Here is a 19,716-nt window from a genome sequence, read left to right on the forward strand (position 1 = left end):
GCTGAGGAGCAAATTGAGGGAAAAAAAATTCACAAAATGCATGACAAGGAGTTAATGCTTTTATGTAAACAGCTCGCAGGATCAATGGGAAAAATCGTTGTAAGAAAGAAATTAAGAAATTCACTGGTGAAAATGAACATAAAGAATTCTAAGTAGAAAAAAAAAACCTTTAACAACACTGAAAGTGGAAAAACTAAAAACTCCTATTAAGAATTCACAAAAAGGCAGGGCATGGTGGCTCATGCCTATAATCCCAGTACTTTGGGAGTGTGAGGCAGAAGGATCACTTGAGCGCAGGAGTTTGAGACCAGCCTGGGCAACATAGCAAGACCTCATCTCTACTAAAAATCAAAAAACTAGCCAGGCTTGTAATCCCAGCTACTCGGGAGGCTGTATTCCCAACTACTTGGGAGGTTGAGGTGAGGGTATAGCTTGAGCCCAGGGGGTTGAGGCTTCAGTGAGCTGTGATCGTGCCACTGTACTCTAGCCTGGGTGACAGAGTGAGACCCTGTCTCAAATAAATAGATAATAAGTTAATTAAAAAGAATTCACAAAGAATAGCAACAAAATACAGTCAAATTTTGATGATTGACAAGGATATCAAGAATCAAGAACAATATGTGCTTTCCAGCTTAGGGACACAGTGTGATTTGTGGAGAATGAGTTAAGTAGAGAAAACTGTCATGTCTCTGAATATCCAGTTTGGAGAAACACTCATGTTTTGAAGCAATTAGGAATAGAATTTTTCAAATTAAGGAAAAGAACTCTAACAATATCTGAAAACCGCTATAAAAATTCCATGCAAAGCTGTAAGGATTGACTCACACTGATGCTAGGTGCAAATGTTCTTTGGAACTTTAATTACACTAATATTATTACTAGGATTGTTAGTTTTGGTTAGTGCTCCAGTGACAAATTTCCACAGGTTTTTTTTTTCAAGTGGTTTGTCTTTAACCTTATTTTTCTATAAGCTCTGCTATTTTTAGCTCTTGGTTTTGTACAACCTGAGGAATACATATACAGCATCACAGCAAAAACATAAACACCTAAGTCTGTATATGTAAGTATGAAAAATTTCAAAAGTTAAATGATTGCTCTTAAATATGAATGTCTTATCACCAAAGTAGCTTGCTGAATGTCTTATCACCAAATCATCAAAGTATAGTGCAGAGAACCAAGCTGAAATCCAAGGTACAGCTGCCACACAATTCAGGAACATTTCGTGGTAGGATGAAATTGGCCACAGTTAGAAAAACACAAATTAAGGAAGAAACTGCAGAGTCAAAACTCAGACTGCAGACTCCCCCTGCTTTATCCAGTTGGTGTGCTGAATATTCAAGCCTACATATTTAAACCTTGTGATCTGCTGAGCACCTACACCACAGGTGCTCAACAGACCAAAAGGGTCTGAGGGAATCAAGGGATTCCACCACATTCTAACTGGGCAAATCGCAGACTTGGGTAGATCCAGTGGCCTTTGCAAAGTGTTTTGGGGTAGGGATCCAGACAGAGTCAGGCAAATATCTTCCAGATGGCTCAAACTATAAAAAGTAAAATTTAAAAGCCCCTTTCTTCAACATGGAAAGAAAGGAATTAAACTAACCCTCAGAGAGAGGCAGTAAAATGTAGATGTGCCAGTCACATTGAAATTCTTAGTGTAACCAGGCAGCTTAACTTCAAAATGCATTTTAAAACGTATTTTTCTTTTCTTGGATTTCAAGATATAACCTTGCAGCAAACTGCAGAAGCATTTTCCTTAGCCTTAAAATAGATTCCATGTTCTACCCTTTCTCACCATATATACCCCTTTCGCATTTATCTAACTGTATGCTAGCATCTAATTATGTGCCATCTTAGAAGTTCCAAGGGCCAATCTTCAGACAGAAAGTCCAAATCTGGACCCAGGTGCAAAATTCCAGAGATTACTTCAAAGTGGCTAGTCAACAACTTGGCCATTGTCGAAATGACACCAGCCCACGCTCCCCAGTGGACTGAAACCCAAGATAGCCACTGGAACAAGACGCACAGACATTGTACTCTGCACAATTCTTGCGTGCCATCCATTATCAAGTTTTCCCTTTTTAAGCCCTTGCCTTGCCCCTCAAAATTGAAGTGGTTGCTTTGGATGGGAATCTGGCTATGTTTCTATTACTACTTTTGTTTAATAAAATCACTTTCTACCAGACCTTACTCTTGTTAATTGGATTTTGCGAGTGGGAAGCATCCAGACTTGCATTTGGTTACATTGGTCCCTGCAGTCCCTGAAGCCTAGCTATTAAATATCTCTCTTTCCTTCCTAGGTAATGAAATCTTTATTGGAATCTACTAGATACCACAATCGCATTTTATCAAATTTTCATTTTTATATAAACAACATTAGATTAGGTCACAATAACTTGCCGAAAAGATTTCTAACCAATACAGGGATTCAATATATACTGCTTTATTTCTGAAGCTGATAAATTGAGAAATATGTGTCTAATCATATTATCTGAAATTATATTAGCAACTGCTGGAAAATTTAAATATAGATGATCTCTTTTGGGAAAATAGGCATGTAGACAAATAAAGCATAGGTTATACAACAAGTGGTAGAAACAGAAAATAACAATAAAACAAAAATTTAAAGCATAAGATATCAGAATTAAAATAGATTACAGTCTTTATAAAAATAAATACAATGAGACACACACATACACAAGACAGAAGACTTCTTTTCAATCAAAAAATTCTAACTACAAGTCAATAAATCTTGCCTAAAGTGAAGTGGCTCAGAAAATGTGAAAGTAAAAGGACAGGCAAAAGTAAGTGTGTACCTAGCATGAAAAAAAAGTTGGGCAAGATGAAATATGTGAAATAGGACAAAGAATATTACTTTAAATTTTTTGTGTGTGTTTAATTAAATTTTTATTTATTATATCATTGCTAATCTAATAGATTGTACATGGTAGCTCAAAGCTGTTTTAGTTTGCATTTCTCTATTTTTTTTTTTTATACTTTAAGTTCTAGGGTACATGTGCACAACATGCAGGTTTGTTACATATGTATACATGTGCCATGTTGGTGTGCTGCACCTGTTAACTCATCATTTACATTAGGTATATCTCCTAATGCTATCCCTCCCCCCTCCCCCTACCCCACGACAGGCCCTGGTGTGTGATGTTCCTCGCCCTGTGTCCAAGTGTTCTCATTGTTCAATTCCCACCTATGAGTGAGAACGTGCAGTGTTTGGTTTTCTGTCCTTGCGATAGTTTGCTCAGAATGATGGTTTCTAGCTTCATCAATACTTTAAATTATTGAAGAGCCCACTCCCAGTGAGGTATAAGGCATCATAAGTAAGCATCAGAAAATGCCTTTTTTTTTTTTTTTTGAGACCGGTATCTCCATGTTGTCCAGGCTGGAGTGCAGTGGCGCGATATCAGCTTGCTGCTACCTCTGCATCCCAGGCTCAAGCCATCCTCCCACCTCAGCCTCCCAAATTGCTGGGACTAGGGCACATGCCACCACACCTGGCTAATTTTTATATTTTTTTGTAGAGATGAGGTTTCACCATGTGGCCTAGGCTGCAGAAATGACTTTATAAAACAAACTATAGAATGAAGGATGCAAAAGAATATACGAGTAAGTTTGGAAGGCTTGTCTAATTTGTGGATAAGAAGTCTAACATTTTAAGATAGTTTATACCCAAATTAATTTATAATTCAATGTGATGAAAGCCAGAATCCTGACATACAAACTTTTGTTTTGTTTTTTATATTTGCTTTTGTTTGTCTTTTAAACTTAGATAAAGATAAAATGTCATGTGGAAATAAAACTTAAGAAACAATGTCATCAAAATTCTGACAAAGAAAAGTAACAGAAGATCCTTGGCCTGACAGATATTAAACTGGTCTTAAAGCTAAAATAAAAATTAAAAGTCATGCAAATCAACAGAAGAAAATAAATAATACTAAAATAGAACTAGGCGTATATGGGAAATTAGTTATGATGAGAGTGGTATTTTCAACAAATGAAGACAATTGATTAATTAATGTTTGGGAGAAAATTAGCTGTAAAGAAAAGTCTCTTTGATTCAAAATAAGTTCAAAATGGATAAAGAATGTAAACAAAAAATGAAATAGTGGCATTCAATAAAAATAAATAAATATTTAAAAATATTTACATGGGAAAAACTTTTCTAAACTAGTCCTTGGACAATGTAATTTCAGATTTTTTTAATTTTGAAATTCATTTTTAAAAAACTAAAGTTTTCAAATATAGATTCAAAACAGTTAGGATTTATTATAAGTGTATAGTATTTATTTATTACAGCAAGTGGCCTTATAATAAAGGCAGAGGAAGATTTGGCACAGACACAAAGAAGAGAAGGTGATGTGAAAACGGGACAGAAAGAGATTTCTGGAAATACTGATCTTGAATATTGGAGTGAAGCAGCCACAAGCCAAGGAATGCCAGCCCCTGTCAGAACATGGAAGATGCAAGGAATGGATGCTCTTGTGCAGAACCTTAAGGTGAGCTAGAGTTAAAACATTAGTGCCTTCTCAGAGTCTTCCTGGGCATACACATGGCCCTTCACACATGTGTGGGTTTCTAGATTCCCCAGGAATATGTCAGAGCTTTTCCCTATAGACACTGCATTTTTTATTTTTGTGTGTGTGGTTTTGTTTTTATTTGTTTTTTGTTTTGTTTTGTTTATTTGTTTTTTGTTTTGTTTTGTTTTGTTTGCTTGTTTTGTTTGTTTTTTTGTTTGTTTGTTTTTGAGACAGGGTCTCACTCTGTCACCCAGGTTGGAGTACAGTGGCATGATCTCAGTGCACTGCAACCTTCACCTCCTGGGCTCAGGTGATCCTGCCACGTCAGCCTCTGGAGAGGCTGGGATGACAGACACTAATTTTTGTATTTTTTGTATTTTTGTAGACATGGGGTTTTACCATGTTACCAGGCTGTTCTCAAACTCCTGAGCTCAAACAATCTGCCTGCCTTGGCCTCCCAAAATGCTGGGATTACAGGCATAAGCCACCATGCCTGGCCTTCCATGGTTTTCTTAAACATTTTTTGCTCAGCCTCTTTTTACTCCAACTGGTGTCTTTTATCAGGCAGCTACAAAATCAAACAGTTGCTGCTGATTGTTTTTAACAAGTGCCTTGGAGGAAAAAGGGAGCTTTCCACCTAGTGAGCTCTGAATGAAGTTATATAAAGACAAGCCCTGTGAATGGGGTTTTCAAGAAGTTGCCAGTCAGGTCAAAGAGTGACTACTGCTGAGGCATGGAGCTTTTTTAAGAAGCTCTAACCCATTTTGACTTCTCTGATGACTGTTAGGCTGTTGGTTTCTGTAAGCCTGCTGATTTTTATGGCTACCTTGGAGCTGGCAAGAAGGACTTGGGAATAGGCAAGTTAAAATGTCACTAAGGTCTCTGTTCTTAACAAGATTCAGTTGCTTTTCTTGAATAAATGCTCCTCGAATTGTCACAAGTCTTTGGTTAATTTCCAGAGTACTGAACAAGTTGTTTTTTCTTTTGCCATTTATTTCCACTGTTTTTATGGCAGAGAAAATGTTCAGAAGACCTTATCCCATCACTCCAGAAGTGCTTCTGCTTGTTAACATTTTGGCATACAGACAGTCTTGCCTCTTAAAGTCTACTGGCACAAAGAGCCAGGTCCTAAAAATTAAAAACAGTTCATCAATCCTTCACCAGAATACTGTGGTGATTTCTCCTGTCTCTGCTTTTCTTATGCTATGAAATGAAATGTGGGATTCAAGACTATCCTTTAGAGATAGATAATTGCTTTTAAGAGCATACTCTTCCTCAATCATAAATATGTTGTGAGGCCAGATTGTGGAATTCCTACTGATAGTTAAAAGGTTCCCACATCGTATCTCAGTTTTAAAACAGGAACTATATTATTCTAAGGATTTCAGTCCTCCAACTCTTCAGAATAAATCTCTGACTTCATGAAACTTATTTCTGGTTAAGTGCAAAACTTATGGTTCAAATTCCTCCCCAAAAGTTTCTGAAGTGAGGAGATGCTCATGTGTGTTAAACACTAAAGGCAACTGTGTTGCTTGGAAAAACTGCAATGTTGGTGTTTAGACACTTCCATTCACCTGCCTGGAAGGGAACATAGTCATGAGCAGTGTTCTTTCTGGGTGGAAATAAGAGGTGGGAACTGCGTGCAGTGACTCATTTGTCCTTTTTCTTTCCCTATGTGCATGCATGCTTTTCCACAGATTATAACTCATGGAAATTCTCATTAGGAAAAGACACTTTAGTAACATTTCCCACATGCTTTGACATTTTTTTTTTTAGGAAAATGTTTCATTCTATTAGGTTAATTCCACCCCAAGGTATTTGCATAAGTGGCATGGGTCTGGCCTTTGACGTTATCTTCCTGAATGATCTCTGATTGCTCACTCAGGCATATTGTAGACTCTTGGTCTCATTGAATCTTGTGCTATCTTTACCAAATCAAATCTGTAAAGTTCACTGGCAATTTAATGTATTGTTTTGAGTCATCTTGACATTTTGACTTCTTAAGTGTAAACTGAAAAATGCATTTACTGGAAATTTGTTTTTTAAAATAAAACAACATATGCCAGATCCCTAATCTACAGATGATTTATAAAATCAGGCAATGTTTATGAGGTAATGCTGCTGAAAGAAGGTTTCTAAAAAGGAAATTTATCTCCAATGTTTCTAAAGCACATAAAAGAACAAGACTGTCTTTAACAGGAGAATAAAACATACAAAGAAGGGTGTAAATTATTAGGATATCATCCAGTTTTTTTGTAAGGCAGGTAGAGAGGAGGCTCAAATGCTAAAAGGGTAAAAAAAAGGATAAAAAAAATCAAATGCTAAAAGGGTAAAAGGGTCTTTATTTCAAAGTTGTAAATATTATAAATAGATAAACTTTTTGGTAAGTGAGCCTTTAAGAAATCAATGCATATTGGTTTGAATTAATAGAACCTTTGGATATTTCATAATAAATAAGATCTTATTTCGTAGTAATATTGAAAGTTGAAATTTTCCTATTAGATACTTTTTATTATTAACTTAAGTAGTTTAGAGTTAATTCTTGCTACCGAATTGGATCACCATATGATGAATTCTGTCACTACATTTATATTAACCATTTAGCTATATCCATGGATGTCGATGTTTAGAGGTAAACAAAATGCCTAAATAGAGGTGAAGAGGAACTCCAAATATGCTTACCTCATGCATTCTAAAGTTTAGAAGTTTTGGCAATTGAGATTTTGCAATCACCAATGGATCACACAAATTGACAAAATAATTTTTATTACTCTTTTCTGTTTTAATATAAATTTTCTGAAGTATTATAACATTTTGAAATAGAAAGTTTAAAATATTTGTTTACTTAATTTCAAAATTAAGTATTTAATTAATTGCTTACTTTGATGAGATCAGGCACACTCAGGGTGGTATAGCCATAGACGAATTGCTTACTTTGAATGAAATTGAATGTAAAGGAATGTAACAGTTAAAAGAAAAAAGCCCTTTTTTTCTTCATTTTATTCTTTCATTCCATCTTTCATTTCTTTCCTCTTTGCATTGTTATATGATATTTATAAAAGGGGTTCTAAACAAGATAACAAAAATATAAAGTAGATGATAGAGTTGGGGCCAAGGGGAAGCAAAGTGGAGCCAGTAATAAGGTTAGTGCTAAAAAACCAGAGTCTTACATCGTAAAAACCAGCAAAGGGCCATGGATTTCTCTCTTAGCTTTTTAGCTGTGCACTTAATGAAAGGAATAGGAACAGATATATATTCACAGTGCTCACAAGATAAAGACAAATTATTCATTCCAGAGCACAGTGAGTTCTGATTTTAGGTCCTAACAATATTTGAATTTTATCATAAAAAGGATCCTGTGTGATGCAATGAACAAATTACTAAGTAATACCCTTAGGATAAATACAGCAAGGAATTTTATGGGGGTGTGTCTTAATTTAGGGAGTTGTCATCATGACAGAAAAAAAAATCAGTGAAAATAATCCTATTGAGGCAAACCCCACCATATCAATGAGGCAGGATTCACTTCCAGGGTCCTGTGAGGGGACTATTAGAGTATCTGGAGAGAACTTCCTGACCAGGTTCAAGACCCCAAAGGGAATTGATAGATTTTGAAACAGAGCTCTAGGAATCCTGCAAATTGTGTACATCGGTGGGTGTATATAGCCATGGATGCATTTTTCTGAAAACAAGGTTTGCATTTTTTAACAAAAGAAACTTTGCCTTAGAAAAAGTTGAGAGAAAAGAATAGGCTGCACATCCATTATTAATACCTTTTTAAAAAAAAAGAAATTTGTGAACATGCACGATCATTAGTTTTGAGAGTGTGCTCCATACCTACTTCTCGGAATAAAAAATTTCTGTATGACACATTAAAGAATAAAAACATATGCTCTAAGAATCAGTCAACAAGGGTGGTTTGTACTTCCTCTTAAGAAAGTTGACATGCTGACTTAGTGCTAATTGGTAGAGAACCCTGCTTCATATATGTTTGGAAGTAAGCACAGGGTATATTCCTAGGAAAGATATAGATCTTAACAGAAAATGATGTTGTGAACCTTCCAAATGAAATTACAAAACTTTGAGTTTTTATCATGCAGTGTGTTAATAAGTTTAACACAAGTATTTTTAAAGCAGGTATAACCCAAAGCTTATCTTGAACATTACAAAGGAAAGAGTTGAATAAGTCACTCATAGACTGTCTGGCTTTGAGCAATGCAATTTCCTGGAACAATATACTAAGATAAATTGCTTGCAAAATGTACTTCTCTGTAACTGAATGAGATACCTTGCTGAATGGGGTTGTTAGCTATAAGTAAATTAGAAGTTTTTTTTTTCTGGCAATAGAGAGTTGAGGTAGAAGCTTCTTAAGGTCTTGGCTAGATCATGAGGATAAAATTACTATGCATCTTATGTACGTGTGTGTTTATATATAAATTAAGATTTAGTATTATATATTGTATATTAAGAAAAATATTGGAGATATCTATATCTATTTCTAAAGTCTCCCAGAGAGATTGAATAACTTGCATAAGGTCTTATACTGTATTTATGTGGTGGAGCTGGGATTCAAGCAAGGGCAGTGCAACTCCTGATCACCTGTCTTAGCCATTACACTATGCTCCCTCTATGTACAATAATATGATCATACTATTTGCTTATGAAGGAATGTTCACTCTCCACTCTCTGTGATAGGGATCTAGGAGAGGAACAAGGCATCGTCTATTTCATTCAAAATGCTATTAAGTCATAAAAGAACAAGTTATTGTGAATGAAAGAATAAACCCTCTTATTTACTACTAGAAATTAGTAACTGCTCTTTCAAGACCTGGTATAATGCATATGTTGTTTAAGTTTTCACAATTAAGAGGTGTCCAGAGCCGCTAATATAATAGCTGTATCTCTTCATTTAGCTAGTGACTGTTGAAGTGTAGGAAGTATTGTTTCACTTGTACAAAATTAAGAGAGTTTATTTAAGTGATTTATTTTCTTCTCTCAGTTTCTCCAGCAAGCTTTATGACTGTTTGCACCAGTTGACATAGCAATTCTATTTCTAGGAATTTATCCCAATCAAATAATTTAAGGAAAGCAAAAAGCCATATTCATGAAGACATCTAGAATATCTTTATTTGTAACAGAAAATAAGAAAACATTAGTGGGGAAAACCATAGGTCTTACATTAAGGGACATAAAGACAGCTATATAAACACAAATATAAATAATTATAAAAATTCTGTAAAAGTATGGAAAATGTCTGGTTAAATGTCAAGAAAAACAGCATTAACAACTATCATAGACATATATTTAACATATATATAGACATGCTTGAACATATATTATAGACATATGTTTAACATCTATAATACTTTCAGCAAGTAAAATGTATAATTGTGAAAGGAAATATGGAGAAAATGGAAATAGTTATATTATAATAAACTTACAATTATTTTGTTGTTCTTTCCTTAATATTGTGGTTTTTATCTTCCAGTGAATTTTGCCAACTCCTTGACAAGTTCCTAGGTTTTCACTAGAGGTTTTCAGGATTTCACTGGCCATTAATGGAATTCCTACCTTTCAAATACCGACTCCTCCACTCATTAACTGGATGACACTGTGCCAGTTAATTAACTTCTTTATACCATATTTTTTTCCTGCTGAATATGGAGCGAATAATGCTTACTTCATAGAGTTGTTGAGATCAAATGAGATAATGCAAATTAATCCTTAAGTTTACAGCGTTTCCCAGCACATAGTATGTGCTTAAAAGAAACAAAACAAACAACCCAAATGGATTAGCACATTTAGCTACCATTTGTTGAGTATTCAGAAGTTTGGACTAATGTGTGAGACATTACCGTTTTAATGGTGAAAGAAAAAAATGTAATTAACATGTCAGAACAAAATTTAGTTTTGTTTTTAAAGCCATGCTGATAAAAAATATATAATGCATCACAGAATTTTAAATATAAGGCACCATTACAGTTTTTCTAGTCTTTTAGAAAAAAAGGTATTTCAATTAAATGCAGCTCAAAATCAATAATAAAAATTTGAAAAATAGAGAAAAGAATGAAAAAAAGAAAGTATTATCAATGGCGTCATCCAAAATACAGCTCCTGTTAACATTTTGGGGGTTTATTTTTAGGCCTTTTTTAATACACAAAGGACACTTTTAAAAAAATAAAATTATATTGGGAGTTTTATATTTCTCTTTACACTTAACACTAGAAGTGGTTTCTTCATTGCCAAATAGTTTCCCTAAAAAAAAAAGGCTACATTCTTTTATACTGATTGGAGATTATAATTTATTAAAATATTCTACAATAAGTAGTTTTTAGAATATTTTAATAAATTATAATCTGCAATCAATAGTATACCTTTTCACAATTAAAAATAAAACTATTCTAAATATTTTTGTATTTTTTTTTGCTTTAGGATTGTTTTTATTACTTACTTAGCATAGTTTTCTAGCGATAGAATCATTGATTTAAATTGTGAATATTTTTAATGATTTTGATATAGATTGATGTATCACATTGCCAGCAAAGAATGAATAAAGAGAATTTAAAAATTTTGCAAGATGAGGGTTTCTATAATTTTAACTTAAGCCTGTTTCATTTTTGATCAAAGGTAATGATTTATGATGGAATATTTAACTATGTTAATTGATCATTTTAAGTTTTTATTGCATGAATTTTCTATTCATATTGTTTCTCCTTTTTTTAGGCATTTAATATTTATTACCCATTTGTAATGAATGCTTTAGGTTTGGAAAATATTAACTTTCTGTCATATATTCAAGTAAGCCCATAACTTCCTTTGCAATTTTTAATTTTACTTGAAATTTGAAATATTTTTTTAAAGTCATAAACTTGATATTCAATTCTATGTTTTAAAAAATACTAAGTTGTCAGGCAGTTTCATATATTTGTACGTAACTCTTTAGTTTGGTGAAAATTGAATCCAATTGGCTGTTCATTTCATCTATCTGAGGAAGGTGTTTATATTCACTTCCAAGTTTCTTTCTCTTTAGAATTCTTGATTCAGAGTAAGAAGCAAAAATAAAAATAAAAATACAGACTCCTTCTTAAATATTTTATATATGTATATTTTTATTGTTATTATTATTATTGTTATTATTTGCAATGGAGTTTCGCTCTTATTGCCCAGGCTGGAGTGCAATGGTGCAATCTCAGCTCACCGCAACCTCTGCCTCCCAGGTTCAAGCGATTTGCCTGCCTCAGCCTCCTGAGTGAGTAGCTGGGATTACAAGCATGCGCCACCATGCCCAGCTAATTTTGTATTTTTAGTAGAGATTAGGTTTCTCTATGTTGGTCAGGCTGGTCTTGAACTGCCAACATCAGGGCACTGGCCCACCTCAGCCTCCCAAAGTGCTGGGATTACAGGCGTGAGCCACCGCACCAGGCCGGAAATATTATAATTATTATCCCTATCAAAAAAAGCATGATAACTTCCATTTCACTTTCTAAAAGTGCTTAGAAATTTGCTTCTTTTCTTACTGTTTAACCATATAGAATTTTTGGCAAACTGACAAAAGAGCCTTAAATAACCAAAAGTAGACATTGTACAAAAATAGAAATATAAACTTGAAAAATAAGAAGTAATAAAATAGTTCTAACTTTTATGAAGTGTTGGAAATTAAAGTATACATCTGACGTAAATGCATAATTAGTTGACACCATTTCAGTAAGTTACTCTCTTCCAAAAGAGGCTCCAGTTTGTTTTAAACAAGTACACATCTCCCAGATGAAATCCTTTTTAGATGGGGCTGTCTTACAAGAAAGTGAGATCAAAAGGACAAGTATTTTTTACTTTTGAAAAACTAATTTTTTTATATAAAAATTTACAGCATATTTAGTTATATTTGATTCATAGATATATTTTTCTTTAGCCATAAACACATTCTTAATAAGAATAATTGTAGAAATATGAAGTTAATTTTGCAAGGTCTTTATAGGTCAAGTTTGTAAAGACAGTTAACAAAGCTGAGAGAGGAGTTTCAGGAAAACCCCAGCCACTTTTTATTTCCTGTGATAAATGTATATGAGCTATAGAATTTAAAAAGTGTGGGATAAGGATACCAAGTTCTAAAAACAATGTGAATTTCTAAATAATTTTTCCCTAATGTGATACATTGACTTGAAGTTATTTCATAGAACAAAGAAAAAAAGTCCCAACTTTGTCAATGTTTCCAATCTAGGTAAAGTGACTAACACGTTTTGACATCGAACATGCCCATTCATGCTAAGAAAAACTCTTAAACGGTCTAAATAGAACCCCCTTTGCTTTTGAGTGAAGTGAAGGTTTTAGATCCTGGAATTACTATAGAGGCTTTAAAACATTAATTGGAACTCTTTTTCACATAAGAACATTTCCAGATTGTTTTCTTTTTGCTTTAGCAAAAAGGAGGAGATTCAACATTAAGATTAAGTAATACTGGCTGCAAAAATAAACATCAAAAAAAACCTTTCCACTTTTCCACCTTGAATATTTATTCTGATCAGCACTCATTTGGGAGCAACTTATAATGTACCAGGTATTCGGGATATAATGATATATAAGACAGTTTCAGTAAGAGGCATAATTAAATCAATTGATTATGTAAGTCTGCTGTAGAAAATATTATCACAAAAAATACAGATAAAATGCAATAAAAGCAAGGCTGGAAAGGCATTCTAAAGGGGTAATGAATCATAGACTTTAAAAATTGTATGATTTTTATAGAAAATATTCCCTTTTCTGTTGTGAAGTTACACTATTTTTGTTTTTAACAAGACGTGGAACAACATTTATGCATTTAAAAATACGTCCCAGTATATAAATCAAGCGTTATTCAGATGACTTAAAGGACTAGGAAAACGACTATTATTGAATGAAACTTAGCCTAGAGAAAAAAATAAACATGGCTGAGAAATCTTTAAAAACAAAGCTGGTAGGATTTGAGTAATAGCCATCCTGTATAAAGACTAAGTTTTAGTTGAGAATAGGAAAGAAGTATTGAACATTGGACCCAAAGAACTGAAAACTAAAACAATAAAAGTTTCTTAAAAAGACTTGAGATCCAAACCAAATAGAGGTGAAATAAGTACAATTTCAACCTCATTCATTCACTCATCTGAAATAGTTACTGAGTACCTATTACGTGACAGCAACACACTTTTGCGTGCTAAAAGTGTCTGGCGATGGAGGAAATGTCATTGTATGTCACTGTAGTGATCCAACATGCTCAGTGTTAGGCTGGGGGAAATACAGGGTTAAACGAGGGCCCAAAATCACAGCACCTCACCCAAATTTGATGGGAGAATGGGTTACAGTCTTTCTGGAAAAAAATGTTCTACTGTAAGCTGAGACCCGAAGGATAAAAAGAGATTGGAGTAGGTGTTTCTGAGGGAGGAAATGGTATGTGTGAAAAGCCAGAGACATGAGAGAATACGGTACTTTTGAGAACCTGAAAGTTGTTCCACGTGGCTGAGAATAGATTGTGGGTGGACGGGGAGGGGACAATGAGGGGCCATTGATGAGAATAGCGTGATCCAGGCTTGCAAGCCTGTTTCCTTCAAGAGCAATAGGGAACCACAGAAAGATTCTAAACAAGGGAATGATATGATCAGAGACATTTTTGGGGAAGATCAGTTTAGCAGCATTATGGAAAAGAGCTTGGAAGAAAAAAGGTTGTAACTAGTGGAACCCTATTTGAGTCTATACAAGTTGCACAGGAGAGGGAGAATGGAGGCCGGGCCTTCTTTAGTGGATCCTCAGTTTTGTCATCCAAAGAACTTGGAATCCCACATTGATTTCCCCCATCACACATAATGTATGATTGTATATGTGTAAGTATGATTGTCAGAGGCAGAGGTCATTGATACCTGTTTATACACATAAGTATGATTGTCAGAGGCAGAGGTCATTGATATCTGTTTCTAGAAACTCTGATGACCGCAAAAGTGTTTCTCATTTCCTTATTAAGAAAAATGCCAAGAATAGTCCTTGTGAATGTAGAGAAGAAAGAAGCACCTTGTGCCTTCTCTATCTAATACTTAGGCTCAGCACTGTTTTGACAGAAAAAGCGGCTTTCTCTCTTTCCTTCCATGGTGTTTCGATTATTTTGTTGTTGTTGTTGTTGTTTTTGACAGAATCTCGCTCTGTCACCCAGGCTGGAGTGCAGTCACATGATCTCAGCTCACTGCAACCTCTGCCTCCTAGGTTTAAGAAATTCTGCTTAATTCTCCTTCCTCAGCCTCCCATGTAGCTGGGAACAGAGGCATGCACCAACACGCCCGTCTGATTTTTGTATTTGTAGTAGAGACAGGGTTATGCCATGTTGGTCAGGCTGGTTTTGAACTCCTGGCCTCAAGCAATCCACCTGCCTCAGCCTCTCAAAGTGATGGGATTATAGGCATGAGCCACTGCGCCTGGCCCTTGCGTGGTATTTCTTTGAGACACCCTAAAGGCACTGCAGCCACAGAAAGGAGTGTGGACCTAGGAGGCGACTCCCTGTTAGGATGCATCTCAACAACGTTTCTTTTGGTTGTCATTTGGGGTAAGAACTATTTCCAAGCAAATGTAAATCACTGGATTGAACTGCCTGTTTACATCATCACTACACATTGCTCAACCGTCCTGGTAAATCCAGAGGGTCACAGCAGCAAGGCAACCATGCCCCCCTCCCCACTCTCCATGCTCTATTCTGTGGGTTTTGAATCTGCTGGCCTCACAACCCACTCGAAGAGAAAGGTGAAAGGTCCAGATCTCAGCTCCGCTACTCATTGGAAGTCACTTGCCTCTTTTCAGTTATGAAGTTAACTAAAATTTCTCAAAACAAAGTGACAGGACTAAATTACCTTAACTTCTTTCTAGCTGAAAATGATGGTTTTATGAGTCAGAAATGAGAACATTAGTGTTCCAGACTTGGAAGTACAGGGAAGTAACTACAGATACAGGATATTAGAATATATGATTAAGAAGAATGGTGATTTTAAGAGCTTATCAAATAGCTGCAGCTCCTGCTTCCTTGACAGGGAGAGTTTCTTTCCTGAGGGCCAGGCGCCAGCAGCCCTGGAGACGCAGGGCCCAGTTTGCCTCAAGTCTCCTTCCCAAGGCTACTCTACACCTCCTCACAAAGACCCCATGAGTATTTGGTGTCTGGCTTCTGGCAGCACATTGACCTTTTCTCTGCATTTGTGTCAGCAATGGATCCAGCTTCTTTTCCTGGAGGGACTCGAGGAGCATCAAGGGCCTGAATGAACTTCTAATGCATTTGTGTTTCAGCAGCAGTCTTCAAAAATCAATTGTTCACCAATTAGACAGACCTGCTCGGGGCTACAGTGCCCTTCCTCCGAGTTCCCACATTGATTATTTTAAGAATTCTTCCAACTCAAATGAAAAATACCGAAAATTTTAAAACGTGAAGGCCTTCTGAAGCTATCCAATCCTAAAATTAAATATTGAGTGTGGGAATGGGAGTACACTAGGAAAGGTCCAGGAAGGACTCCAAAGGCTCTTTCCAGAGGTGAATTGAGGAGAGTTTAATAAAGAGGTAGAATTGAGGAGAGTTTAATAAAGAGGTAGAATTGAGGAGAGTTTAATAAAGAGGTAGAAGTAGTGAGGTAGCGAGTAATCCATGAACGAGCCTCAGCAGGGAGCCGTTGGCCCCTCTAGGGCTGCAGGAGAGAGGCCACCCTGCAGAAACTGAATCTTGCGGGAGGAATGTAGTCTCTTCCAAGCTATGGCCTGGGGAATAAACACCCAGAGCTCCCTTTCCCTCCTCTTTGGTCCTTTCATTTCCAACCAGCACGTCTCTTTTGCTGAGCCCAGCCAGCAGCCAGAGGACCAGGGTGTGGACGATGTAGTCCATAAAGGTCAGCCTTCAAGGAAACAGAAACAGTGAAGAAGAGCAGAGAGGGTTCCCAGCAGAGGCGGGAGCTGGGGGAAGAGCCTGTGGTGTCAGATCTCTCCCAAGAGTAAGCCGAAACTCAGGGCTCCTGGGAGGTCGTCGAGGGCTGAGGCAAACTGAAAGAAACAGGTTTAGCTTTAGGGCCAAGGAATGGGTTTGAGAAGCCTAAGGTGAGGAACCAGGTGGCAAAGCTAGAGACCAGCTGGAACAACTGAAGAACAAAGAGAAGGAGGGAGACATGTGGCCTCCAGGGTCAGGGCAGGCCTCCATCCTGCCCCCGTGCTCCATTCTAGGACAAATCTCAAAGTTACCAAGCTTCGGTTCCAGGGCCTCTTTGAAACTGGTTTTAACACTAAGTAGGATATAGGGTCCCTGGCAGGCTCTTCCCAGGCAAACCATGACTATACACAATTCAAGGCCATTGTAAAGTAATGGTGAGTATATATTTTCACAGGCCACAGAGTATAATGAACACAAAAATTTGTTTTTAAAAATGTTTACCTCTGTCAGGTGCAGTGGCTCACACCTGTAATCTTGGCGACATGAGAGGCTAAAGCAGGAGGATCTCTTGAGCTCAGGAGTTGGAGGCTGCCTTGAGCTACAGTTGTGCTGCTGCCCTCCAGCCTGGGTTACAGAGAGAGACTCCAAGTCTAGGGGAAAAAAAAAGTTTAACTTGATCATTTCTAGGTAAAGGCAATACTTTTCAGATTTAAAATTCTATCATTTCAGATTTTCTGTCATTTCAAATTTTGTCTTTCCAGATTTGAAAAGAGGATTTGTCTCCTCTTTTCCCTCACAATAGCATCTAAGCTTCTGATAGAGCAATGTGAAATCTGGGAGGCTTCCTTTGGGCACTTTGGAGATGGTCTAGGGCCGGCTGTCATAGACTGAAATATGCAATGACATCTGGTCCCTGGGTGTGGACACCCACACTGGCTCTCGGTAGGTTGTTAAAAACCTGTCCGTTGCTAGGCCCTTTCCACTCTTTGTTCCCTGAATGGTATTTTGGGTTTTCCTAAGCAGGGTGTGTAACTATCATCCAGGTTTGTCTCCCGTACCATTATGCAGAGTGTTTCTCCATGATTTGCTTTGTCTTATGTCAACCAGATGTGAAATGAAGCCAAGTTAGCCTCTATTGTTCGGTCCCTACACTTGATAACACAGGGTTCTGTTATCTACCCCTTCCATTCTACCATAAACTCACACCAGCTTCCCCATCTCAGAGGCTCTTCCCTGGCCTGTGGAGAATAGATGTAGTGGTAGAGGGGCCATGAGAACTCACTCAGAAAATATTCTTGCCAAATCTTCATTCTAACATCTAGACTGCAGCTTTCTTAAGGTTAAAAGCCAGAAATTAGACATGGTTGTTTTTCATTTGATCCATATAGTAAACACAGAGGGTGACTGAGTTGAAGGCTGGTTACATGGAATGTGTACAGTCACCTCCCAACACCCCGGCAGATGCCTGAAACCACTGACGGCACCTAACCCTACATAAACCATGTATTTTCCATCTGTCAACAAATTGGCTAAGTGACTACCTGGGAGGTAGCATAGACAGCACAGATATGCTGGACAAAGGGATGATTCACATCCCAGGCTGGACTGGGCAGGATGGCAGAAGATTTCATCATGCTATTTGGAATGGCACACAATTTAAAGCAAATACATAGTTTATTTCTGGAATTTTCCATTAATATTTTCAGACTGCTGTTGACCACAGGTAACTGAAATCATGGAAAGAGAAACTGTAGATAAGGGAGGACTACTCTATGTGGTGGGGGAACATATACATAAGAGATGACATTGTGAAGTAGATAAAATTGGTTTTAAAATCTTTAATACTCTGTTTTTCAACTTCCACATCTTAGTATTGTGTGTTCCTGTGATTTCTCTATAGCTTTCTTTTTGAAATCTATTTTCAGGAAATCATCTGATACATACAACCCTAATAAAGTTCAAATGACTTGCAGCACTTGCATTATTCTTTCTACATGTAATTTGATTTGAAGTAAAAAAATTCTGAGACAAAGGAATAATTTTCTCTAAACTTCTCGGCATCAGTAAGTAGGACAGATAACGAGGTTTTGGAGTTAAGGGAGAAGTTGTCCTCAATCATATCATTTAGATCATTACTTGTTTTGCTTTATATTTGCTGATATATTTTTAGATTCCAGAATGAATTCTAATAGGTAATTTCAAAGGGAAAATTTACCTTTATTGTAATATTATTTTCATCAAATCACTAATATGACAAGAATACAAAATCCTGAAAATAAATTCAAATTTTCTAATTTAAAAGAATTAAAAATGTTTATATATACTCTAATATATATGCTTTAAATATATAAACTTTTAATATGCTATACAAATATATATATGTATATACATCTTATGCAAATTTATACTTTTAGTAAAAGTATACATGTATATTAAATGTATATATTCTGTATGTTATACATATATACATGTATAATATATTGTATAGAATATATGTATGTGTGTATATATATATACAGTACATAATACATTATACATTAGGTATATAAAAATATATACACAAATATATATTTCCTAATACAAGTTATTGAAAGATATTGGATTTAAGAATATTAAAGCAAACATATCGTCTTAAATATCTGCCAAACAGGAGGATCTAGGGGATTGTAAAACTTTTTTTGTGAAAGACCAAATAGTAATTATTTTAACCTTTGAGAGCTGTGCAGTTTGTTGCAACTATCCAACTTTGCTGTTGTAGCACAAAAGCAGCTATAGAGAATACATATATGATGAAATGCTTTTATGTTCCAACAAAACTTGATTTATGGACACTGACGTTTAAATTATATGTAAGTTTTGGCCAGGGAGGTGGCTCACACCCGTAATCACAGCACTTTGGGAGTCCGAGGCAGGCGGATCACTTGAGCTCAGGAGTTCCAGACCAAAGCCTGACCAACATGGTGTGCACCAGTGGTCCCAGCTACTCTGGGGGCTGCGGCACGAGAATCGCTTGAATCCGGGAGGCAGAGGTTGCAGTGCACCAAGATTGCACCACAGTACTCCTGCCTGGATGACAGAGTGCATGAAACTCCGTCTCAAAATAAAATAAAATAATAACATATAATTTTCATGTGTCACAAAAAGTTCATTTAATTTTTTTAACCATTTAAAAATATAAACACCATTCTTAGCTTGAGAGACATAAACAAACAAAAACAAATGAATGAAGAAACAAACAAACAAAACCCAGAGGGGTCAGTCTATTTAGCTCAC

At 36.1% G+C, this 19,716-nt stretch overlaps 1 protein-coding gene across 3 annotated transcripts in view; it reads left to right on the forward strand.

The window, feature by feature from the left end:
* Positions 1 to 19,716, forward strand: part of VIP (vasoactive intestinal peptide) — a 116,104-nt gene that overhangs the window by 85,327 nt on the left and 11,061 nt on the right. For all 3 annotated transcript variants that reach the window (XM_054492792.1, XM_054492791.1, XM_054492795.1), the window contains exon 2: positions 4,312 to 4,511. The gene's annotated coding sequence lies outside the window, so the exon portion shown is untranslated. The remainder of the gene's footprint in view (positions 1 to 4,311; positions 4,512 to 19,716) is intronic.

Source organism: Pongo pygmaeus, chromosome 5 (genome assembly GCF_028885625.2).
Source record: "Pongo pygmaeus isolate AG05252 chromosome 5, NHGRI_mPonPyg2-v2.0_pri, whole genome shotgun sequence".
NCBI lineage: Eukaryota > Metazoa > Chordata > Mammalia > Primates > Hominidae > Pongo > Pongo pygmaeus.